At 37.1% G+C, this 27,622-nt stretch overlaps 1 protein-coding gene and 1 pseudogene across 3 annotated transcripts in view; one reads left to right on the forward strand and one right to left on the reverse strand.

Annotated features, from left to right (window-relative positions):
* Nucleotides 1-27,622, reverse strand: part of NDST3 (N-deacetylase and N-sulfotransferase 3) — a 212,344-nt gene that overhangs the window by 38,902 nt on the left and 145,820 nt on the right. The gene's annotated exons all lie outside the window — the stretch shown is intronic.
* On the forward strand, nt 25,090-26,545 carry LOC101016291 (annotated as a pseudogene).

Genomic DNA, 27,622 nt, shown 5'->3' on the forward strand with positions numbered 1-27,622 from the left:
TACCCAGTAATGAGATTGCTGGGTCAAATGATATTTCTGGTTCTAGATCCTTGAGGAATTGCCACACTGTCTTCCACAATGGTTGAACTAATTTACATTCTTACCAGCAGCGTAAAAGTGTTCCTATTTCTACACAGCCTCACTAGTGTGAGATGGTATTTCATTGTGGTTTTGATTTGCATTTCGCTAATGATCAGTGAGCTTTTTTTCATATGTTTATTGGCCACATAAAAGTTTTCTTTTGAGAAGTGTCTGTTTATATCCTTTGCCCATTTTTTTTTTTTGATGAAGTTGTTTTTTTCTTGTAAATTTGTTTAAATTCCTTGTGGATTCTGAATATTAGACCTTTGTCAGATGGGTAGACTGCAAAAATTTTCTGCCATTCTGTAGGTTGCCTGTTCACTCTGATGACAGTTTCTTTTGCTGTGCAGAAGCTCTTTAGTTTAATTATAATCCCATTTGTCAATTTTGGCTTTTGTTGCAATTGCTTTTGGTGTTTTAATCATGAAGTCTTTGCGCATGCCTATGTCCTGAATGATATTGCCTAGGTTTTCTTCTAGAGTTTTTATGGTTTTGGAGTTTACACTTGTCTTTAATCCATCTTGAGTTTTGTATAAAGTATAAAGAAGGAGTTCAGTTTCTGTTTTCTGCATATGGCTAGCCAGTTTTTCCAGTACTATTTATTAAATAGAGAATCCTTTCCCCATTGCTTGTTTTTGTCAGGTGTGTCAATAATCAGATGGTTGTAGATGTGTGGTTGTTATTTCTGAGGTCTCTGTTCTGTCTCTGTTCTGTTCCATTGGTCTGTATGTCTGTTTTGGTACTAGTACCATGCTGTTTTGTTACTGTGGCCTTGTAGTATAGTTTGAAGTCAGGTAGCATGATGCTTCCAGCGTTCTTCTTTTTGCTTAGGATTGTCTTGGCTATATGGACTCTTTTTTGATTCCATATGAAATTTTAATTCATTTTTTTTTTTTTCTAATTCTGTGAAGAATGTCAGTAGTAGTTTGAAGGGAATAGCACTGAATCTATAAATTACTTTGGGCAGTATGGCCATTTTAATGGTATTGATTCTTCCTATCCATGAGGATGGGATATTTTTCCATTTACTTGTGTCCTCTTTGATTTCCTTGAGCAGTGATTTGTAGTTCTCCTTGAAGAGGTCCTTCACATCCCTTGTAAGTTGTATTCCTAGGTATTTTATTCTCTTTGTAGCAATTGTAAATGGGAGTTCATTCATGATTTGGCTCTCTGCTTGTCTGTTGTTGATGTATAGGAATGCTTCTGATTTTTTGGCACATTGATTTTGTATCTTGAGACTTTACTGAAGTTACTTATCAGCTTAAGGAATTTGGGGCTGAGACGATAGGGTTTTCTAAGTATAGAATCATGTCATCTGCAAACAGAGACAATTTGACTTCCTCTCTTCCTATCTGAATACTCTTTATTTCTTTCTGTTGGCTGATTGTCCTGGCCAGAACTTCCAATACTATATTGAATAGCAGTGGTGAAAGAGGGCATCCTTGTCTTGAGCCAGTTTTCAAGGGAATGCTTCTAGCTTTTGCCCATTCAGTATGATGTTGGCTGTGGGTTTGTCATAAATAGCTCTCATTATTTTGAGGTATATTCCATCAATACCTTGTTTATTGAGAGTTTTTAACATAAAGGGATGTTGAATTTTATCAAAGGCCTTTTCTGCATCTTTTGAGATAATCATGTGGTTTTTGTCATTGGTTCTGTTTATATGATGGATTACATTTATTGATTTGCATATGTTGAGCCAACCTTGAATCCTAGGGATGAAGCTGATTTGATTGTGGTGGATAAGCTTTTTGATGTGCTGCTGGATCTGGTTTGTCAGTATTTTACTGAGGATTTTCGCATCGATGTTCATTAGGGATATTGGCTTGAAGCTTTCTTTTTTTGTTGTCTCTCTGCCAAGTTTTCGTATCAGGATGATGCTGACCTCATAAAATGAGTTCAAGAAGAGTCCCTCCTTTTCAGTTGTTTGGAATAGTTTCAGAAGGAATGTTACCAGCTCCTCTTTTTACCTCTGATAGAATTCAGCTGTGAATTAGTCTGGTCTTGGGCTTTTTTTTGGTTGGTAGGCTATTAATTACTGCCTCAATTTCAGAACTTGTTATTGGTCTACTCAGGGATTTGACGTCTTCCTGGTTTAGTCTTGGGAGGGTGTATGTTTTCCAGGAATTTATCAATTTCTTGTAGATTTTCTAGTTTATTTGCATAGACGTGTTTATAGTATTCTCTGATGGTAGTTTTTATTTCTGTAGGGTCAGTGGTGATATCCCGTTTTTCATTTTTTATTGTGTCTATTTGTCAATCCTGTTTTTTTATCAAAGCAAAATTTTCCATATCTCCATGTACCTCTCAGATGCATGTTAACTTATGAGTTCTCTATTTAAAAGGCTGCCTTTCACATTCACTTTTGCTTTATCTTATGGCATTTTAATGGCTATGTGGCAAAGGAAGAGTATACTGTAATTTACTTTGTGTTCTTCTTCCTCCTTAACTTAGATCCCCAGACCAGAAACACTCATTACAGAAAAAGTAAGGAAACTAGTTTATTTTTATATAGCGCAATGAACAAACTCTGGAAGTTTCATTTTTATCATCATGGAAAATATATGAGTTCCATCACTGTCAGGATTGTACTCCATCCTACGAGCACGTCTTATTCTGAAAAATAACTACAAAATTCTGAGCAGAAAGGATATTCTAATGATGCTCTGGGCCTGAACTTCCTATTCTATAATTCCCTGGCTCGAGCCCTCTCAAAGTGCCTCATTAGCTTTTGAATTGAATAAAGTTCAGTGTGTCAACCTACGGTACTACATGGTCCCAGTTTATCTTTCCAGTCTTCCCTTGTGTACCCCTTCTGTGCTCAGGGCAAACCAGCCAGATTGCCTTGCTTGTTGACCTACAATATTCCTTGGACTTGCTTCTCCATGGCTTTGTTTATACAGTTTCTTCTTTCTGTAAATATGCTGCCTCATTTTGCTACCTAGCTCAATTTTATGTATTCAAGAGTGTCATGTCCACTGTTTCATATCTCTCAAGGCAAATGCAATGTTTTTAAAAATGTGAGCCCTAGAGCACCTAGTTTTGTCTTTCTGACATTTTCTTACCCTGGCTTGTTTTATGCTTTTTAAACATACTTGTTTTATTCATCTCTAGACTGTAAGTTCCTTGGGGGCTGGCATGGGCCCTTCAACTTTATTCTCTGAACTGTCTGTAATATATTGTATGTGCCTTGAGCTGGTTCCAACAATCTTATTTTTAAAGTTGAAAAGTCCAGGGTCAGTTATTTTCAATGCCACTCATTCTGGTAATCTTTTAGCACCATTAAAATTGTGGGCCTCAATGATTTATTCTTGTCTCCTCTAACTTTATCCCCATTCGCTGTGTACTCTTCTTTCTAGTCTCCACTTATTTTCTTACTGTCCATTTCCCACTATTTTCCATGAAACCTTACTCCTTTTTAAATAAACTATATCTTTATGTCTTTGCCTTTGGCCTGTACAGTGATCAAGAAAGAGGGCTCCGCCACCTACCGGCTCTACAGTCTTAGCAAGTTATTTAAACTCTCAGTACTTTAATTGACTTGTTTAAAAGAAAACAAAAAGGATATAGTAATAGTAATTACCTCACAGGGTAATTACAATTAAATGTAAAGTTTAAAAAAATTTAATACACTGACTGCCACATAGTAATTGCTTAATACATAAGAGCTATTTATTATTGTTGATATATTATTGTTAGTTTGGAGAGACATCATTTCTTATTTACAGTTTCTTTCTAGCAGCTCACCAGCCTTATCAGGATAGCTTTCCAATCTCTTAACCCTCTTATTTTTTTCTGCATCAATCAATGTGCTTCTGATCACTTCTTCTACCAGGCAAGATTCTATCTGCAATGATTTGAACTTCTCTAATACCATTACCCTCAGATTCCCAGATCATCTTTCTGCTTTCAGTGCTCTGCAAGTATGAGACTTTGGGCCAGTTCTTCCATTTAATTAGTTCACTTCCACATATGGACTCTTCAGCACAGCTAGAGAAAAAACACACAATAGGAGCTATTCATAGCGCATAAGCATATGGTCCCCAATCTCAATGGAATCCTTAGTGCTACTGGATATTCTTCTTATTTATTCATTGTCACCTTGCTCTTCTGTTCCCTTCAGCAGCTATTTCAAACTTTCAACCCTCTCTGGAGGTCTTCTGTTCAGTTTCCACTCTCCCTACTTTCCCTAATCATCCCCTAATTAACAGGGAGTGTTATCAAGCAGAAACTCTTTCAAATCCTTGTTTCTACACATTTGTCTTTTAAAAATTCCTCCTGACACCTGGAGTGTCAAGCAAAGGTGTTCCATTTTGTATTCAAGACTAATATATCTCCCAGTGCTTTTCATCCCATCTGCTTTCAACTCCCATGTGATCTTAGTCTATCACATATTCCTCTGTTTTCCTCTATTTCAGTCCTCTCCACTGGTCCTTCCCTCATACCTGAAAACATATTTGAATCTCTCTCATCTTAGGCTCTCTCCTGATTGTCTTTTCTAGCCACTGTCCTACCCAGCCAAGTTCTTCAAAGGAACAGTACCCAGGTGCTCACTTTACTCCTCACCTACATTTACGTTTCAGTCATTTGTGACTTAAGTTTTGTCCCCACCATCCCATGGAAAATGCCTTCTGAAAGGTAAGCAATAGCCTCTTAGCTACATATAGATACTTGGTAGTCATTGCATTAACCAATCTACTCTATTGAACATGGTTGGCCACACTTAAAATTTTATTCTTCCTTGGCTTTTTTGACACTGTTTTCTCCTAGTTCTCCTCTATCTGTATTTTTCACTGATTCTTCCTTCTCCACATTACCTTTAGATAGCTAGTGTTTTCCAGGGTTTTGTTCTTTACATGCTGTCTCTAGGTGGAATCACCACAATGATCCCCACATCTCAAACTACTATTTCTATCTTTCTCCTAAATTTTATACTTAAATGTCTAGTTGACATTTTTATCTGAACGTGCCATAGCCATCTCACTTTAAACATGGCTCAATTGAGCTCATTATGTGCTTGCAATAGAGTGTAAGTAAGCTCCAGGAGAGCAGGGACCTCATCTGTTTCATCATTGCTAGTTTTCTAGCACCTAACCAGCGAAATAATAACTAGCACATAGTAGATGCTCAATAAATAATATTTGAATGAATGAATCTTTACAGCCAGATCTTGTCTTGCTTTTGTATTCCTTATTTTCCCTAAGGTTACTACTGTTCCTATGGTTATCAAGCCAAAAAATTGAGTGCATTCCAGACACTTACCAGATCCTCATTTCTTATTGAACTGGACTTGTTTTGTCAATACAGTCTCTTTCATAACTCCAGCTGATCCTCTCTATTCCTATTAGCACTTACCTGGTTTAATCTCTCATTGAATCTTAGCTGGGTTCTTTAAAAGCTTTCTAACTGATCTTCCTCCTTCCAGAACTGGGCTCCTCTAATCTATCCTCTAGAACAATGCTGTCCAATAGATATATATTGCAAGTCACGTGTGTAATTTAAATTATACCTTCAGTAGCCACATTATGAAAAATAATAATTGAATAAAACTAATTTAAATAATAAATAATATACTTAATTTAACCCAATGTATACAAAATGTCATTTCAGCATGTAATCAACATAAGAATTATTAATGAAGCATTTCTCATTTTTAAATACGAAGTCTTCAAAATCTGGTGTGGTATTTTATATTTACAGTACATCTCAATTAGGATTAGCCAACTTTCAAGAATTCAATTCACATGTGGCTGGTGCAGCTGTAGAGTCTGTGTCCTTAATGCTTCAAGAGTCCATCATGATAATGCCCCTACCTTCTTCTTCATCTTCATATTTTCCCACTTACTTGCTTTTACTTTCCATTCCAGTGTGCGTGACTACATGCATTAGTAGATGTTTTTCATTCTACCTGGAATACCTTCCTGTCTCTTTACCTACCATGCCTTTTCCAGTTTGAGGTGACTACTTCCTCTTTGTATTTCACTGTACCTTACGCTCTCTTATAAAAATTATTAGGATTAGTTGCTTTGACTTGTTATACGTTCCTCTTGCTAAACTGTGAACTCAAGAACAGGGACCAGGTTGTACTCTTTATTATATCTACAGTCATGTGTATGGTTCATTAAATAAATATTTGTTAAACTTAATTTAATTACATAATAGACTACTGAAAAGTATTTGTTGAATTGAAGTCTATGTCATAAGTGATCTTTTACCTTTTAAAAATTATACAGTCAAGGTAAAAAACAGAAAATGTAAAAAAAGAGAAAAACATTCTGAATTATTTTCATATATTAAAATCTTATATATATGATTTATGTATAAAAGTATATATTGTAAGTTATATATAAATTTTTTTATATAAAATTTTGTATGTGTAGGTTAATGTATGGTATAACCTGACAGATAGTGTTTACTGCTTAGCAATATATCTGTAGCATTTTAATACACTGTTAAAAATACTTTAAAGTGTGTGTGTGTATATATATAAAGTGTATGTGTGTGTGTATATATATACACACACACATATATATATTTAATATATATATTTAATGGCTAAATAGTAATTTATCTTATAAATTATCACAATTATCACAATGTCCTTAGTCAATTTTCTACTCTTGGTCCTTTAGTTTGCTTATAATTTTTATTGTTGTAAACAACACTGGATTGGTCATTATCATTGATATATCTTAGTTTGTATCTGACTATATTCCTAGGAAAAATTTTTAGAAGTGGATGAAATTGCAGGTTCCAACAGAATGTATATTTTAAAGGCTAGTATCTTATGAGCCACCTGTCTTGGGTTCAGCACACTGGCCCAGTGCCCTGGGCTTTATTCCTATTCAGCTGTGGCATGAATAAGAACAAATCATAAAGGAAGAGCAGTCTACTGGAGTTCTTGAATACTGACAATTTATGTTCGAGCTGTGAGAAAAATTGTCCTCTTCATGTCAAATCACTGCTTTTCATTTTGCATGATTCTTGCTGGCTGGGAAGCATTATTTGGAAATTGTGTTAGCTTTGACGATTTAGCTTTCAATCAATAATGAGCTGCAGATGAAAAAGAAACCAAATGTGAAGAGACTAATAAGGAAGGTAGAAAAATAGTCTTTCATCAGACTATAAGGGAGCAAATGTTAGCTTTAGCAGCTCCAAATGAATTACATGTGAGGATTCAATGAGATAATACAAGCTAAAAGTTCAATATAGTGTCTGACAACATAGTAAGTACCCAAGAAATCATGTTACCTAAGATTTGGTAAAATATGATATTTTGACTTGTCTCAAAATTCTTACACCCAAGGCTAACCTGTTATAATTATTTTATCTATTCTGAGGAAGGCTTGTGAGTATACTTATACTTTGGAGCTCATTTGGTTCTTTCCTCATGTATACAAAAAAATAAGTCAGCCATTCAGAAAACTCTTCGTCCTTTTAAAAGAAATGTCCAAATCAGGTAGACTTTAAAGGTGTAGGATGGTTCTGCTTTATATGGTCATAGCATACTCTTGATGTTATGTTGTAAGATATTATCAAACATTATATTGGGTATAATAATTTCTTATTTATTTATAAAAGAAAGAATGAATAACAAGGCCTTGCTCTGTCACCCAGGCTGGAGTGCAATGGCTCCATCACAGCTCACTGCGGACTCAACCTCCTGGGCTCAATCTACCAATCCATCTTAGCCTCACCAGTAGCTGGGACCACAGGTGCATGTGGCCAGACCTGGCTGATTTTTGTATTTTTTTGTAGAAATGGGGTTTTGCCATGTTGCTCAGGCTGGTCTCAAACTTCTGGGCTGCTCAAGCGATCTGCCTGCCTTGCCACTGCTAAGTGATGGGATGACAGGCATGAGCCACCAGGCCTGGCATTTCTCTACTTTTAATCCAGACTGTAGCTGCCTCTCTCTGCTGTATTTATAAAAAAATTAATAAAATTCACGTTGTGGCATGTTTTTTCAATCAGGTCATCATACAAATTCCAAATGCTTTATTTGCACTGTGAACCCAACTAAACGTATCCCTCATTCAACTTCTAATTAGATCCAAAAAGATGCCCGCTGCTATTCCAACCCTACCGGTCCTAAGGGGATGTTTGATACAAGGGAAAGTGAATGGAAAGAAACGGTGGTCTCAAACAAGCTACGGAAGGGGTCCATGAAAGTGAGGGGCTTTGAATCACTGCCTTCTGAAGTTTCCCTCTAACCCCTCTTCTGGGATATGGGCAAGCCTGAGGGAAGAGGAGGAGTTCCTCAAGGGGACTCCTTGACACAGGCACATTGTACACTTTACTTGCAGTGTATTATTGTACATGGCAGTTTATGAGAGCCTAGTTACACAGATGTGCGGATTGTATTTTCTAGCTTTAATTATCCTAACCATCACAAAATGTCCAAGTGTCTTAAAAAGATTACTAAAAAACCACGGTTCATAGCGAATGCTATTAATAATAATGAAAGCGCAAGTGAAGGAAAGGAAAGTACCAGAGCCAACCCCTCTGCTCCTTCTAGTCTGAACTCTTGTCAGCCCCTAATGCGATGAAAACAGTGATGATATAATCACATTTAACAATAGTAGGCTCCCAAATTTCAAAAGTTTCAAGAAGATTATTTGAAATATGGATTTACATCTGTTAATCATATATGAGGCCATTGTGATTGGCAAGACATTTAAAAATCTTTTTATTTCACTCTTAGAAATTTTATATTTCTATGTATAGTCATGGTATAAAAATCTGAATATAAAATGAATGAAATAATCTTATAAATAATTATGTAGCTCATATGTTAAACAATTAGGATTCATGGAATATAATTACTAAAGCAATCTTACTTCTTTTTCCCACTGTTCCTTTAAAATTTGTTCAGTGTGGGTAGTTTTCCCTTGCAGAATGGCCTCCCTAATCTCTTAGGTGACAGAAAGTTGTCATGTAGCTTTAAGTCTTGATTTAGTAGTTTAAATCTTTTGGTTCAAAAAACAATCCAAATTCCAAACTTGTTGCAATATGAAATCTGCTTCTCTCATCCTCCTGGGACCTGGTGCAGGAGAGAATTTGCAAGACAGGCTGGGAAGAAAGTCTGATTAAGGCTCTGTTCTCCAGTGGGTGATTTTACTCTACTTGCTTACTGAGGTTTCTGATCCCTTAGTATGTGGGACATGGAGATGAAGGAGTGAAAAGGATGCAGGGAATTATTACTCGACTGATATTTTCATATGCATATGTTTAAAATCATCTGAGATCTTTGGAGCCATCAGTCTCACTTTGTTGCCAGGCTGGAGTACAGTGGTGCGATCTCGGCTCACTGCAACCTCATTGCAATCTTCTGCCTCCTGGGTTCAGGTAATTCTCCTACCTCAGCCTCCTGAGTAGCTGGGACTACACCACAATGCCCAGCTAATTTTTGTAGTTTTAGTAGAGGCAGGGTTTCACCATGCTGGCCAGGATGGTCTCGATCTCTTGACCTTGTGATCCACCCTCCTCGGCCTCCCAAAGTGCTGAGATTACAGGCATGAAACACTGCGCCCAGCCAAGCAGGGTTCCTTTTAAAAGGACCCTAGGCTAATATTCCTTTTAAGAGTTGCACGTTTGGGCCTTGGGATTTGGGAGCCTTTGATCTGTCTTTGGAAAAGAGGGCACATAATTCTTATATGTGGTTCTTTCTTCTTCTGATACCACTTTAGCCAATCTCTCTCTTGTACTTTGGATTTATTAGTTGTAAGGCAGACACCAACTTACTGTGTCCGCCTCCTGCAGGGAACACTTCTCAAGCTCTCCGATGGTCTCAGTGACCCTGAAGCCAGATCTCAGCTAGCAGCAGAGCAGGCAATGACCCCTCTGTTCTCCCATGAGTAGAGGGTGGTGGGATCATGCTCAACACACAGCACAACTCTTTCCAAAAATCCTCCCCACGAATCCTCCTTAATTTCCAGGAACTTGACCTTTTTCTTCTGGGTGTGGGTAGGTATTAGAAATTTTGGCATGTTTGTCCCTCTCACAGCTCATTTTGGTGTCTATTGTCTTTCATGTTTTTGTGCATGGTTTTCATGTTTAGTTACGCTAAAAATTACTTTCACTTTATCACCTTCTCCAGGGGGAGAAAAAAGATGTCACCTTAATTTCTAAGGTTTAAATTCATTGAGCACTGTTTTTCTACCTGGCTTGTGCCTTAGTCATCACTTCAGAATCTCAAGGAAAGCTCAATTGCGGAATAAATTGGCAAAGGGTTCTTAACATTTAGAATTTGGGATCTGATAGGCTTTAAAGGAAAGCTGGAAGGGTAAATCAATTGCTCTCAATTAGGGACAGCTTTCAAAGGTACGGTGATGAGGTCAATGTAATTTAAAGCAATTTATCTTGGAGCAGTTTGTCTTTTTTATAACATTCATGTTTCTCACTAATTTTTCTGGCTATATTTTCAGAACTGCAAGTTCAGCCCTTTAATTACAAGCTAATGATTGATGATCAATTAACATTTCTGTTAGGTGTCAAAAGTAATTCTATTGGTTTAATGCATTGCTATTACTTTAGCTGCTGAACAAATATTCACATGTCATGAGAACATCTCCAGTTCTCTGATCACCAATTTTCAACTAATTTTGAATTGTGTATCTTGCTCATGCTGTTGTAATGTTCTTTCTATATTATTCTGAAAGACCCTATTGCAGTTAGTTAGAGGCCAGACAAAAGCTGTTCTTGTTCCTTTAGAGTTAGAAAGTGATGGAATCATGAATATAGTTACACCTTATCATAGCTTTAAAAATGAATAATTAATAGAAATCCTTTTTTAAGCAGCAGTGTAGCACAAAGGTTATACTCAATTTTGCAATGAAAACATCTTTATTTTTCAGCAGGAAACATTTTGCTTCTTTGTTTTAATCACTACCTCCACAATATAATAGATATAGGAAAAGCATTAAATTAAACATCTCTAAATGTGTTTAATTTAACTTCAAAAACCTTTGAGAAAATCGACCTACATGAAAATTTGATTTTGGCTCATATGTGAATGAATTAAATTTAGGTAATCACAAAGATCACCTTCACTACTAGTAGGTTTCAATTAATCATATTTGCTCATAAGGCTGAATTCACTCTGGGGGGAGAGGGGTATCAAAATACCAAACAAATATATTTATTTTGTGATTTAAAAAATGCTAGGTTTAAAAAGCTAGTGATTAATTGTTAAGCTTCTAAATATTCAAACATTTACAGTTTTAAAACATTTATTTATTTTAAGACAGCCCCTCTAATGAAGTGGTTTGTGAAATGTTGAAAAATTTTGAGAGTACTAATTTGGTTCAGAAGCCCAGTTCCTTAAGTAGAGAGTAAAGACTCAAAGGACAAAAAGAACAATGCTAAAGAATGAACACTTGCTAAGTATTAACAAAGTCACCCAAGAACTGTTCCTTTATTAGAGAGAAAATACTAGGGCTTGACTGGGCCTATGCAAGCCACATCTGTTTTGATTGAAATAAGACATTTTAAGAAGTAAAGTTTGGCACAGCGATAATCTAAGTGAAATAGTTCTCCCAGGGCTTTGCAGGGATGAGCAGACTGACCCAGATACAAGAGTCAGGTAAGGTACTGTATAAAGACTTAATTAAAAGCAAGATACCTAGAAAGGCATCTCTGCAGAGATGGGAGAAAGACCAGAAATATAAAAAATTTCAAACCTTTATGAGTCAGCACTAGAGGACACCTACTGCCAAAGCTGCTGGCATCTGGAGGGCTGTTTCAACTGCAGTGAGAATAATACACTGATAGAAGTTTCTAACTCCAGGGATAAAAGGTGAGAAGTTCATAAAAGACTGTAACTAAACCAGATATCTATTAAAAATTTTGCAGTTGTAGACTCACATTTGGTTTATTATTTGTTATTCTTGCTTTAAATTGTAACTCCTTTAAATAACTTATTGATAGATAAATCAATCTATAAGTTAATACTGTTATGTAGTGAAGGGTTATACTTTCTGAAAGTAAATTGTCTTAGGAACTAGCTAAATCAGCTTGCTAAAAAGAAGTAGGGTTTATAAATGTTTCTCTTCTAAAAATGTCAACCCTTCCACATAATAGTAAGTACCCAGAACTGCACATAAGAGGCAATAGGAGAGTTAATGAGGTTATGAAATGTAAACCATAGATTCATTCTTGACTAAACATCAAAATTTCATACTGACTTAAAGAAAAATTTCTAAAAATCTTTGCTTGAATATTATTATCAGAATCAGGCAAGCCTCAGATACGTTAGAATTTTGAAAGAATTGCATGAATTTTAATAAATGGTTACATTAAACACTAATGTCTAGGGAATATTTCCTGCTGAATAAGAACATTCACCTTATTAGGGAAGGTACATGGGTAACTGGTGAGGGAGGAGGAGGGCACTTCCATCTGTGAGGGCTTACTTGTCTAAATATCTATTCCATTGAAGCTTTAGATAAAACTTTTAGTTTGAAAGAAGTTTTTGTTTTTACTGTGTCATCACTTGTATGACTTTGGGTGAAACAATAAATCTCCAAGTATTTTGGTGCCTGTTTGGCAAAATGGGGATGACAATTATATTCTCCAAACAGGATTTCTTAAATTTTCTTTCTGCTTAAAGCACACAAATCTACACTCATCTCCTTCATGCTATAACATAATACTATTCAATACTGGGCTTTCTACAAATTTCTGTTCTTATAAGTCCATATTCTTCCTTTATAAATTTTTCCCCACTATCAATTTCTAATAAGTTATCTCTCCAATATTATAGGTGCCACTTTGACTTTAGGCTTTATTGCTTTTAATATTTATTTTGGATTCAACAAGAAGCCACCAATATCGTGTGTGTGTGTGTGTGTGTGTGTGTGTGTATTCTTCCAGAATTTTTTATTTTTAAAACATGGAAGCAAATGGTACACAATTTTATACATTAATTTTTTAAAATTTAATACATCTTAGAGATTGTTTTAATCAGTACATAAGGGGTTTCCCCATTTTTATTGTCTATGCATGCTGTAATTCTGTTACTATGGATGTGCTATAAGTTATTCAACTTCTTATTAAGGTTTTATGCTATTATGAATAACTTTGGATATGCATCACTTCACTCATTTGAAAATATATCTGAGGATAAATTCTTAGAAGTGGAATGGCTAAGGAAAATGGTATGTGCATTTGTAATGTTGGTAGAGATTGCCAAGTTGCCTGTCATGGAGATTGTACTGATTTACATTACCACTAGTAATGTGTGAGAGTTAGGTTTTGTTGCTTTTTGCTTGAACCACACTAATAACTTTCTAAATGACCTCCTCACTTTTGTTTCTTCCAGCACGAATATATCCCAAATGCTAACACCAGAGAAATCCTCCTAAAACAAAAGTCCTTTGCTTAGAAAATATCAATAACTCCTATTTTCCATCAAATTAAACTTCTTAACCTGGTGCTCAGAATCCTTGACAAAACAGGCCTATATTTATTCTTGAGTTTTATCTTCTACCACATACACCCTATATTCCAGATAAATTGAATCATTCCTTGTTCTATGCTGTGCTTGAGGCCTGAAACAGTTTCCTCTGTACAGAATGCTTCTCTACATATGTCTTTCAGTTTAAATCCTATCAACTTTCAAGGACCATCTCAAATATTACCGACCTAAAGGTCCAAATAGATTAGCCCTTAGGCTTACATTCTTTGTTTTGCCAATTAATAGTGTGCACTCAGAATAAATAAATACATCTATTATAATAATTGGATTTTGGTTTAGGTGTAATTCAAATCTTCTTGGTTATGTAGTTGCCCAGTTCACAGATGACAGGAAGGAAAGTGTGAGAAGAGGATGGATGTGGGTGGGTGTTGGGTGGTGTGGGTGTTGTAGAGGGTGGTGGCAAGAGACACATATATATTGAAAGCCCAATAGGTGGCCAGTACTGTGTATTTGTACTGTCATCACCTATAGAAGAAACCTTTTGGAGGTGGATATTGTCATCTCCACTTTACAGTCAGACAAGCCCTATAACTAGTAAACAGTTGATCAGGATTTAAACTCAGGTCTATCTGGATGCAAAGCCTAGACTCTCACATTGTACTACATTGACTTATCTGGCAGAGAATAGCAGCAAGGAATGACTAATATCTTGAACTCTGTCTCTAAAGTTGAAGAAATAAACACCTATGAAAAGTTGAACAAGAACATTAGCATCACTAACTGGAACCATCTATTGTAGATACAACTGTCCTATACTATGTGAGTGTAAGTGTATTAGAGCACAATGAGATAAGCAAATTCTGGGTGGAATGTCCTGATTTGGAGAGCACGGAAAGGTTTACTGCATATAGGAAGACTTCCATTCTGTTTTTTAAATGATATGTAAATAGATAAACTCAATGTATCTGGCATATGAACTCAATTGCAATGTCTATCATTCTGTAAATAGATGATAAATTAGTATGTGTATTGTGTATATTCTTGTGTATTTCTCTGTTGTTCTCTTTGAGTATCCATTTGTCTATCTCAAGCCCATCTGCATAAATGAAAATCTTCCCCACTTACAAACGAATTTGCTGTCACTATAAAGTGGAAGATAAGGTCTGCTCAACTCTAGAGAAATGTTAAGCACATAGAAAATAGAAGCAATGATAACATTAACAATATTTTTATTAAATTAAAAAGAAATTGAAGAATGTTAAAAAATTCCAGAATTAACAGTTTTTAGAGTTAACATAAAATGAAGTAAAAAGCAACTTTAATATAATGAGCCAATTACTTGTACACAGGTATAGATTGGGTGAATACTAAAAAAATCACGGGTTTGTTGATTCTAATTTCACACTGAATATAATAAACAACTGTATTCATGTTAGAATTAGCTCTGTTAACTTTCTCTGCTTTCTAAACTAATCAAATTCATTGTTTTTTATCTCTAAATGTTATTTAATAACAACTTTATTAAAAGTGCCAATATCTTAGAGGATTATATATATAGATATATTTATATTTATATTCACAAAGACACATATGTATATACACATATGCACATGTAATATTGTTAAATCAAGTTTATCCTAAAGTTGCTTCCTTACATACTTTAAGTTTGGCCTAAAGATTTCTCTGTACATAGTGAACAGTAACCTCAATGGAAGTTTAAATAGACAATAACCTACTCTTGTGCCAGTCACCAAGTTTTGGCCAGTCAACTGTTGAAATCATGTTCAAATAAGGCAAATGTTGAGCTGTAACCAATCTGGCTGTTTGTGTACCTCACTTCCATTTTCTGTATGTCACTTTCCTTTTTGTGACCATAAATCTTCCACTACGTGGCTGCACTGGAGTCTCTCTGAGCTTACTCTCTCTAAGGAGGCTGCCAGATGCCAGATTCACAAATCATTCTTTGCTCAGTTAAACTCTATTAAATTTAATTTGTCTAAGGCTTTTTTTTTTTTTTTAACAGATGGTGTCAGAAGTGGGATCTGAAGTAGAGCTTCCAGTGATCCCCAGGAGCATAGAGTGACCAAGTGAGGTACTTGCAGGGCTCATTGTGTCCATTGCTCTTTCACAGCAACTGGGAATGATGGTAAGTTCTCTCTCAGAATTCAAAGCTCCACATATTTGTGTTTTGAGCTTTCTGAATTTGAGCAAGTTTCTGATCCAAACTAGGTTTGGAAGTCACAAAAAAACTAAATCGGGTCTAGAATCTGATTGGATCTGATAATTAACTGGCTTGGATCTAGTTACAGGCCTCTTATGTCTGAATGGGTCAGACAGAAACCAGTAGAAAATGGCAATATTTCAGGGGACACAAACTTTGCCTGTAGAAATTTATAGGGATTTTTGTGTTCTACCTCCTTTGTTTTTCTTATGTGCCAAGGTAGGAAAAAATTATTGGCTAAGTTGATTAAGAGGATCTGAGAATTAAAGCTAAGATTCAAGATAAAAATGGGACCCTTATTTTCTTAAGAACTGAGTAATCTACCTTCTGGCTATGCCCACACCTACACGTGTAAGTATTAGGTCCTGGAAACAGCAAACACTTTTAGAAATAGCAAAATCTTACTAAAGGTAATTTAAAATTACAATGGAACATTCCAAAGAAACAACACTGCACTTGAAGAAGTACAGTTGAAAATGAGGGCTCACAACTCTATGCACACAAATTAGAAAATCTAGAGGAAGTGGATAAATTCCTGGAAAGGCACAATCTTCCAAGATTGAATCAGGAAGAGATTAAAAACCTGAATAGACCACTATCAACTTCTGAAATTGAATTTGTAATTAAGAGCCTACTAACCAAAAAAAGCCCTGGCTCAGATGAATTCACAGCTGAATTCTACCAGACATACAAAGAACTGATACCAATCCTACTGAAATTATTCAAAAAATCAAAGAGGAGGGGTTCCTTTCTAACTCATTCTATGAAGCCAGCATCAGCCTGGTACCCAAATCTGGCAGAGACACAATTAAAAAAGGAAACTTTGGACCAATATCTCTCATGAATATAGACATGAAAATCCTCAACAAAATACTAGGAAATCAAATCCAGCAGCATATTGAAAAGTTAATATAACATGATCAAGTAAGCTTTATTCCTGGAATGCAAGGCTGGTTCAACATATTCAAGTCAATAAATGTGATTCACTACATAAGGAGAATCAAAAGCAAAAATGAAATGATGTTCTCAATAGATGCAGAAAAAGCTTTTGATAAAATCCAACATCCCTTCATGTTAAAAACCCTCAACAGACTAGGCAATGAAAGAACATACCTCAAAATAATAAGAGCCATCTATCGCAAACCCACAGACGACATCATACAAAGTGGGCAATTGTTTGAAGCATTCCCTTTGAGAATTGGAGCAGAATCAAGATGTACACTCTCACCGCTCATGTTCAACACAGTAGTGGAAGTCTTAGCCAGAACAATCAGGCAAGAGAAAGAAATAAAAGGCATCCAAATAGGAAAAGAAGTCAAAGTATCTCTCTTTGCTGATGACATAATTCCATACCTAGAAAATCCTAAAGACTTTGCCAATAGTCTCCTAGAATTGATAAACACCTTTAGTAAAGTTTCAGGTTACAAAATCATTGTATAAAAATCAGCAGCATTTCCATACGCCAACAAAGTCCAAGCTGAGAGTGAAATCAAGAACACAATCCCACTTACAATAGCCAAAAGGAAATGAAATACCTAGGAATACAGCTAGCCAAGGAGGTGGAAGATCTCTACAAAGAGAACTAAAAAACAAGATCAGAGATGAGATAAATGGGGAACATTCCATGCTGATGGACTGGAAGAATCAGTTTCATAAAAATGGCTGTACTGCCCAAAGCAATTTAAAGATTCAACACTATTCCTATCAAACTACCAAAGCCATTTTTCACAGAATAAATGATTCTAAAATATATATGGAAGTGAAAAGGAGCCCCAATAGCCAAAGCAATTGTAAGCAAAAGAATGAAGCCGGAGGTATCACACTACCCAACTTCAAGGCTGTACTATATAAGGCTACACTACTACTGCTACTACTACTACTACGGCTACTACTACTACTACTACTACTACTACTACAAGGCTACACTAACCAAAACAACTTAGTACTGGTACAGAAACAGACAAAGACAAGTGGAAGAGAATAGAAAACTCAGAAATAAAGATGCACACCTACTACAATCTGATCTTCAACAAGGCTGACAAAAACAAGCCATGGGGAAAGCACTTCCCATTCAACAAATGTTACTGAGATAACTGGTTAGCTGTATGCAGAAGAGTGAAACCAGACCCCCACCTTTCACCATATACAAAAATTAACTCAAAATGGATTAAAGATTTCAATGTAAGACCTTAAACTGTAAAGATCCTAGAAGACAACCTAGGAAATACTTATCTCAAAGTCAGCCTTGGTAAAGAATTTTTGGCTAAGTATGAAAAGCCATTGCAACAACAACAACATAAAGACGAAAAGGATCTAATTAAACTAAAAAGCTTCAGCACAACAAAAGAAACTATCAACAAAGCAAACAGACAACTGCGGAATGAGAGAAGATATCTGCAAAGTATGCATCCAACAATGGCCTAGTATCCAGAATCTATAGGGAGCTTAAACAAATCAACAGGCAAAACACCAAATAATTTCATTAAAAAATTGGCAAAGGACATGAAGACATACTTCTCAAAAGAAGACATACAAGTCACTAGCAAACATGAAAAAATGCTCAGCATCACTAATCATCAGAGAAATGCAAATCAAACTGGCGGTGAGATAAAATCTCACACAAGTCAGAATGGCTACTAGTAAAACTCCAAAAAAAACAATAGATGCTGGTGAAGATGTGGAGAAAAGTGGAAACTTATACACTGTTAGTGGGAATTTAAATTAGTTTAGCCACTGTGGAAAGCAATCTGGACATTTCTCAAAGAACCTACCATTCATCTCAGCAATACTATTACTAGGTTTACACCCAAAGGAAAATCATTCTACCAAAAAGACACATGCACTTGTCTGCTCATTGTTGCACTATTCACAGTAGCAAAGACATGGGATCAACCTAGCTGCCCATCAGTGGTGGACTGAACAAACAAAATGTGATATATATACACCATGGAATTGTACGCAGTTATAAAAAATGAAAACATGGACTTTGCAGAAACATGGATGGAGCTGGTGGCCATAATCCTCAGCAAATTAATGCAGAAACAGAAAATTCAAAAATACATGTTCTCTCTTATAACTGAGATCTAAGCATTGAGAACACATGGATATAAATATTGGAATGATAAACACTGTGGACAACTCAAGGTTCGGAGTGGGTGGGTTGAAAAACTAACTATTGAGTACTATACTATGCTTACTACCAGGGTGAGGGAACCCATACTCCAAACTTCAGCATCATACAATATTCCCATATAACAAATCTGCACATGTACCCCTGTATTTAAAATAAAAGTTGAAATTAAAAAAAAATGAAAAAAAATGAAGCTTTCCAAATTAGTCTCATCTATGGATGCCTATTAATATGCAGAAGCTTCTAAAGTATTTCAGTATTTTAAATTAAAGACTCTTTATAAAAGGCAAATAAAAAGCTTAAATGACTTATAAGGAAAGTTAAATCTGCTTTCCTTTTTGCTTAGTTACTACACTGCCCCAAAGACAAAAATGAAAGCTATCCTGGATAAAAAGTTTATAAAAGTAGGCCCTAAGGTGTGTAGAAAACTAAGTAGGCACTCACGGTACCTGATTTCAGGACTTGGCTTTTAGATGACATTTCTGGACCTGCCTTAGGCCACAGGGGAGCTCACTGCTCTGAAGGGTGAGTCCCAGGCCAGGCAGCATTCACCACAAGCTGACTGAAGAGCCCTCGGGTCTTAAGGGAACATGGTGGTAGTCTGGTAGTACTCCCTGTGGGCCTGAGATGGCAGTGGCCATGGGGTGAGGCTTGCTGCATTTGGAGAGGGGAGGGAAGAGTGGGAAGCACTGCGTCTTGTGGTTTGAGTGTCAGCTCAGCCACAGTACAATAGAACACCAGGTAGACTTCTAAGATTTTTGACTCTAGTTTCTGGCTCCTGAATGGCACCTCTGGACCCCCCTGGAGCTTGGGCTTGGAGAAATTCATCACCCTCAAGGGAAGAACATAGGCCTGGATGGCTTTGCCACCAGCTAATTGTAGATCCTCAGGGCCTTGAATGAACATAGCCAGTAGCCAGAGAGTGGTTGCAGCAGGGCTTGGGCAAGACCCAGTGCTCTGCTGGTTTCAGGTCTGACCCAGCACAGTACCGCTGCAGCGGTACTTGTGTCACTCCACCTGTAGCTCCAGGTGGCTCAGCACAGAGAGAGAGTGGGACCAAAGTAAAGAGAACCGGAGTCTCTGGTAATCCAGATAATTCTTCTGGATCTTGTCCAAGACTATCAAGGCAGTATCTCTATGAGTCTGCAAGAATCATAGTGTTACTTGTCTTGGGGTCCTCTCTAAAGCAGGACCATATGGTGTTAGACCATAACACCCAAGTCCTTTTGAATATCTGGAAAGCCTTCTCAGGAAGAATGGGTATAAAGAGCCCGGACTGCAAAGACTATAATAAATACCTAACTCTTCAATGGCCAGACACAGATGAACACCTACAAGTATCCAGACAATCCAGGAAAACATGATTTCAATAAATAAACTAAATAAGGCACCAGAAACCAATCCTGGAGAAACAAGGATACGTGATCTTTCAGACAGAGAACTCAAAATAGCTGTTTTGAGAAAACCCAAAGAAATTCAAGCAGATGACTTTGACAAAGAGATTAAAATAATTAAAAAGAATCAGGCAGAAATTCTGGAGTTGAAAAATGCAGCTGGCATACTGAAGAAATCATCAGAGTCATTCAGTGGCAGAGTTGATCAAGCAGGAAAAAGAATCAGTGAGCTTGAGAACAGGCTATTTGAAAATACAGTCAGAGGAGACAAAAGAAGAAAGAAAGAAAGAAAAAAAACAAAAAAAACAATGAAGCATGCCTACAGGATCTAGAAAATAGCCTCAAAAGGGGGAGTCTAAGAGTTATTGGCTTTAAAGAGTATGTAGAGAAAGAGATGTGGGTAGAAAGTTTATTCGAAGGGATAGTAACAGAGAACTTCCTGAACCTAGAGAAAGATATCAGTATCCAAGTACAAGAAGGTTACAGAACACCAAGCAGATTTAATCCAAAGAAGACTAACTCAAGACATCTGGTAATTCAAGTTGCAAAGGTCAAGATGAAAAAAGGATCCAAAAAGCAGCAAGAGAAAAGAAACAAATAATGCAGCTCCAATACACCTAGTGGCAGCCTTTTCAGTGGAAACCTTATAGGCCAAGAGAGAATGGAATGACATATTTAAAGTGCTGAAAGGAAGAGAACTTTTATGTTAGAATAGTATATCTGGTGAAAATATCCTTCAAGCATGAAGAAAAAATAAAGACTTTCCTAGACAAACAAAAGCTGAAGGATTTAATCAACTCAGACTTGTCTTACAAGAAATGCTAAAGGGAGTACTTTAATAAGAAAGAAAAGGACATTAATGAGCAATAAATAATCACTCGAAGGTACAAAATTTACTAGTAATAGTAAGTATGCAGAAAAACGGAATATTATAGCACTGAAAATGTAGTGTGTAAACTACTCTTATTTAAGTAGAAAGACTAAATGATTTACCAATCAAACATGGTGACTACAACAACTTTTCAAGACATATTACAATACGATATAAACAGTAACAAAAACTTAAAGCAGGGGCACAAAATTAATGCATGAAGTTTTTGTAAATTTTCTTTCTGTTAGTTTGTTTATGCAAACAATGTTGTTATCAGCTTAAAATAATAGGTTATAACATAGTATTTGCAAGCTTCATGATACCCTAAACCAAAAAACATACAATGGAGACACAAAAAATAAAAAGCAACAAACTAAATCACATCACCAACGAAAATAACCTCCACAAAAAGAAAGACATGAAGGAAAGAAAGAAGGAAGAGAAGACCATAAAACATCTAGAAAACAAATCACAAAATGACAGAGGTAAGTCCTTACTTATCTATAAATTGAATGTAAATGGACAAAATTCTTCAATCAAAAGACATAGAATAGCTGAAGGGATAAAAAACCATGAGGCCAGGTGTGGTGGCTCACGCCTGTAATCCCAGCACTTTGGGAGGCTGAGGTAGGCGTATCACTTGGTCAAGAGATCAAGACCATCCTGGCCAACATGGTGAAACCCCATCTCTACTAAAAATCCAAAAATTAGCCTGGCGTGGCAGTGTGGCGGTGTGTACCTGTAGTCTCAGCTACTCAGGAGGCTGAGGCAGGAGAATTGCTTGAACCCAGGAGGCAGAGGTTGCAGCGAGCCGAGATCATGCCACTGTACTCCAGCCTGGTGATAGTGAGACTCCATCTCAAAAAAAACCCAAAACCAAACCAAACCAAACGAAACCAAAAAAAGAAAAGAAAAAAAAAACAAAAAAACAAAAAAACAACCAAAAAACAGACCCAATGATCTGTTGCCCATAAAAAACAGACTTCACCTATAAAACACACATTGAAAATAAAGGGATTGGAAAAAGATATTCCAAGTCCATGGAAACCAAAAAAGAGCGGAAACAGCTATATTCATATCAGACAAAATAGATTTCAAGAAAAAACTAAGAATAGATAAAGAAGGTCACTATATAATGATAAGGGGTTCAATTCAGCAAGAGGATATAACAATTTTAAATATATATGCACTGAATGCTGGAGCACCTAGATGTATAAAGAAAATATTATTAGAGCTAAATAGAGAAATAGACCCCAATATAACAATATCTGGAGATTTCAACATCCCACTTTCAACACTGCATCAATGTTCTAGACAGAAAATCAACAAAGAAACATCAGACTTAATCTGCACTATAGACCAAATGGATCTAATAGATAGTTACAGAACATTTCCTTCAAAGACTGCAGAATACACATTCTTTTCCTCAGGATGTAGATTATTCTTAAGGACAGATCATATGTTAGGTCATAAAACAAGTCTTAAAACATTCAAAAAATGGTATTCATATCAAGCACATTCTCTGACCACAATGGAATAAAACTAGAAATCAATGACAATAGGAATTTTGAAAACTATACAAACACATGGAAAGTAAACAATATACCCCTGAATGACCAGTGGGTAAATGAAGAAATTAAGATGGAAATTGAAAAATTTCTTGAAAAATATGATAATGGAAACACAATGTACCATTTTGTTGTATGGAATACAGCAAAAGCAGTACTAATAGGGAAGTTTATAGCTATAAGTGCCTACAGAAAATAAAAACTTCAAATAAACAACCTAATGATGCACCTTAAAGAGCTAGAAAAGCAAGAGCAAGCCAAACCCAAAATTAGTAGAAGAAAAGGAATAATAAAGATCAGAGCAGAAATAAATGAAATGGAAATGAAGAAGACAATACAAAAGATCAATGAATCAACAAGTTTTTTTAAAGATAAAGAAAATTAACAAACTTTTAGCTTGCCTAAGAAAAAAGAGAAGACCCAAATATTTAAAATCGTAGATGAAAAAGGAGACATTATAACTGATAATACAGAAATTCATATGATAATTTGTGGCTACTGTAAGCAACTCTATGGCAAAAAATTGGAAAGTCTAGAAGAAATGGGCAAATTCCTAGATGCATACAACCTACCAAGATTGAACCATGAAGAAATCCAAAATTTGAACAGACCAATAACAAGTAACATGATTGAAGTTGTAATTAAAAATCTCCCTGTAAATAAAAGCATAGAACCCAATGACTTCACTGCTGAATTCTGTTGAAAATTTAGAAAAGAACTAATAGCAATCCTACTGAAACAATTCTGAAAAAAATAGAGGAGGGGATACTTCTAAGCACATACTAAGTAGCCAGTATTACCCTGATACCAAAACCAGACAAAGACACATCAAAAAAAGAAAACTACAGGCCAATATCTCTGATGAATCTTGATGCAAAAGGCCTCAACAAGGTGTTAGCAAACCAAATTCACTAATATGTTAAAAGAGATCATTCATCATGACCAAGTGGGATTTGTCTCTGGCTTGCAAGGATGGTCCAACATACACAAATCAATCAATGTGATAAATCATATCAATAGAATGATGGACAAAACCCATATGATCATGTCAGTGGATGTTGAAAAAGCATTTGATAAAATTCAATGTCCCTTCATGAAAAACCCTCAAAAAACTGCATGTAGAAGGAACATACATCAACATAATTAAAACCATATGTGACAGACCCATAGCTAAAACCATACTGAATGGGGAAAACCTGAAAACCTCCCCTCTACCGTCTGGAACATGACAAGGATGCCCACTTTCACCACTGTTATTCAACATAGTACTAGAAGTCCTAGCTAGAGCAATCAGACAAGAGGAAGAAATAAAGGGCATCCAACTGGAAAGGAAGAAGTCAAATTATCCTTGTTTGTAGATGGTATGATCTTATATTTGGGAAAACCTAAAGACTCCACCAAAAAACTATTTGAACTGATAAATTTTGTAAAGTTGCAGGATACAAAATCAACGTACAAAAATCAGTAGCATTGTTTATGCTAATAGTGAACAATCTGAAAAAGAAATCAAGAAAGTAATCCTAATTATAATAGGCACAAGTGAAATTAAATATGTAGCATATTGGCCTGTTCTCATGCAGCTAATAAAGTCATACCCCAGACTGGGTAAATTATAAAGGAAAAAGGTTTACTGGACTCACAGTTCCACAAGGCTGAGGAGGCCTAACAATCATGGCAGAAGGCAAAGAAGTAGCAAAGGCACGTCTGACATGGTGGCAGGCAAGAAAGCTTGTGCAGGGGAACTCCCATTTATAAAACTATCAGATCCCATGAAACTTATTCACTACCATGAGAATAGTATGGGGGAACTTCCCCCATTATACAATTATCTCCACCTGGCCCCACCCTTGACAAGTGGAGATTATTACAACTCAAGGTGAGATTTGTGTGGGGACACAGACAAACCATATCACCTAGGATTTAACCAAAGAAATGATCTCCACAGTGAAAACTATAAAACATTGAGAAAAGAGATTGAAGAGGACACCAAAAAAGAGAAAGATATTCCATGTTCACGGATGGGAAGAATCAATTTTGTTAAAATGTCTGTACCACCCAAAGCAATCTACATATTCATTGCAATCCCTTTCAAAATACTAATGATATTCTTCACAGAAAAACAAAAACAAAAACAAAACAAAACAAAAAACTATCCTAAAATTTACATGGAACAACAAAAGACCCAGAATAGTCAAAGCTATCCCGAGTAAAAAGAACAAAACTGGAGAGAATCACATTACCTGACTTCAAATTGTACTACAGACTGGCAGAGGTGCTCCAGCCTCTGCTCAGTCCGCAGTCAGTGCCACAGTGCCTGGCCTCCCACACACCCTGCAGGTAGTGCCCGTGCCCTCAGCCCAGAGTGCACTGGTGCCAGTGCCAGCTCCCAGACAGAGTGCGCCACACAGAGATGACAGCTGAGGAGATGAAGGAGACCTAGAGCTGGGAGCAATTGGTGCCTCTGCCCATGGAGGGAGTGGACATTAGCCCCAAACAGGAGGAAGGCATGCTGAAAGTCATCGAGAGAGGGCACAGGTACAGAGATGCCCATGATTGGGACCGAGTCTTTGTCCACTACACTGGCTGGCTGTTAGATGGCACAAACTTTGACCCCAGTCTGGATCACTCCTTTGACTTGGGAAAAGGGAGATCATCAAGGCTTGGGATATTGCTATAGCAGCCATGAAGGTGGGGGAGGTGTGCCATATCACCTGCAAACCAGAATATGCCTACGGTGCAGCAGGCAGTCCTCCAAAGGTCTCCCCATTGCCATGCTTGTGTTTGAGGTGGAGTTGTTTCAGTTTAAGGGAGAAGATCTGATGGAAGAGGAATATGGTGGAATCACCCAGAGAACACAGACTCGTGGTGAAGGCTATCCAGGCCCAGTGAGGGTGCTATCATGGAGGTTGCACTGGAAGGGTGCTACAAGGACCAGCCCTTTGAACATCAGGAGCTCCGCTTTGAGGCAGGCAAGGGGGAGAACCTGGATTTGCCTTATGGTCTGAGGAGGGCCATTCAGTGCATGTAGAAAGGAGAACATCCCATTGTGTACCTCAAACCCAGCTATGCTTTTGGCAGTGTTGGGAAGGAAAAGTTCCAAATCCCACAAAATGCCTAACTAATATGAATTACACCTCAAGAGTTTTGAAAAGACCAGGGAGTCTTGGTAGATGAATTCAGAAGAGAAGCTGGAACAGAGCACCACGGTGAAAGAGCGGGACACTGTGTACTTCAAGTAGGGCAAATACAAGCAAGCTTTTCTATTGTCTAAGAAGATTGTGTCCTGGCTGAAATATGAGTCTAGCTTTTCCAGTGAGGAAGCATAGAAGGCAAAAGCCCTTCAACTGGCCTCTCACCTCAACCTAGCCATATGTCATCTGAAACTACAGGTCTTCTCTATTGCCACTGAAAGCTGTAACAAGGCCCTAGAACTGGACAGCAACAACGAGAAGGGCCTCTTCTGTCGGGGAGAGGACCACCTGGTTGTGAATGACTTTGAACTGGCATGGGCTGACTTCTGAAAGGTCCTGCAGCTCTACCCAAACAATGAAGCCACTAAGGCCCAGTTGGCTGTGTGCCAGCAGCAGATCTGCAGGAAGCTTGCCTGGGAGAAGAAGCTCTATGCCAACATGTTTGAGAGGCTGGCTGAGGAAGAGAACAAGGTCAAGCCAGAGGCTTCCTCAGGAGACAATCCCACTGACACAGAGATGAAGGAGGAGCAGAAGAGCAACACCACAGAGAGCCAATCTCAAGTGGAGACAGAAGCATAGCTCCTCTCTACCAGCTCTACTACTGTGGCTGCCTGCCTCCCTGTCTCCCTACTCTGTCCTGTGAGTTTTGTAAAACCTGAGGAATTTTGAGCAAATTAGACCTTTACTTTTCTATCTGATTGGATGGTGGCTTTAGGGTAAAGGAGGAAAGGAGTAAGCTGGGAGATTGAGGTGGGGAATCATTTTAGGTGGTGTCACCCCCTCTTCCCTTCCCCCATTGCACATGAACATATGTCCATCCATACATGCTCATTAGAATGTTAATTTATTGTGATTCCTCTGTTTGTTAGTTCCATTTTCGAAGGGTAGAAGAGGCAAATGGTAGGGATGGCATGAACCCAGGGTGGAGAGGGAGACTCCTGGGCAGCCATTTTCCCCATCCTTTCCCTCTCCCAGTCCATTTCCAAATGTGGCCTCCGTGTGGGTGCTAGGTACATGGGAAGAAATACCATTTCTTCTCTGTTCCCTTCCTCACTCCAAATGGCATGGCTGATGATGTCTTCTAGTGTCATGGTGACCACCCCCTGTCCCCTGTTCTGGTATTTCCCCTGTCAGTTTTCCCTCTCAGCAAGGTTGTGTCCCCAAACCCCTCAGCCTCTTCTTTGCATGTTGCTGAAGGTCCAGGCTTGCCTCAAGTTCCATGCTAGAGCAATAAAGTGGAAACATTAAAAACAAAACAAACAAACAAAAAAATTATACTACAGACCTATAGTAATCAAAACAGCATGATGTTGGCATTAAAACAGACACATAGATTAATGAAACAGAATAGAGAACCCAGAAACAAATTCATACACCTACAGTAAACTCATTTTTGACAAAGGTGTCAAGAACATGCACTGGGGAAAAGACAATCTCTTCAATAAATGGTGCTGGAAAAACTGGATATCCATATGCAGAAGAATGACACTATATGCCTATCTCTCACCACATACAAAAATCAAATCAAAATGGATTTTTGAACTATGAAACTACTACAAGAAAACATTGGGGAACTCTCCAAGACATTGATCTGGGCAAAATTTCTTGAGTAATACCCCACAAGCACAGGCAACCAACCAAAAATAGACAAATGGGATCACATCAAGCTAAAAAGTTTCTGCACTGTGGAGAACAGTTTGGAGATTCCTCAAAAAGCTTAAAATAGAGCTTACCATATGATTCAGCAATCCT

The sequence above is a fragment of the Papio anubis genome, chromosome 3, assembly GCF_008728515.1.
Source record: "Papio anubis isolate 15944 chromosome 3, Panubis1.0, whole genome shotgun sequence".
NCBI classification, from domain to species: Eukaryota; Metazoa; Chordata; class Mammalia; order Primates; family Cercopithecidae; genus Papio; species Papio anubis.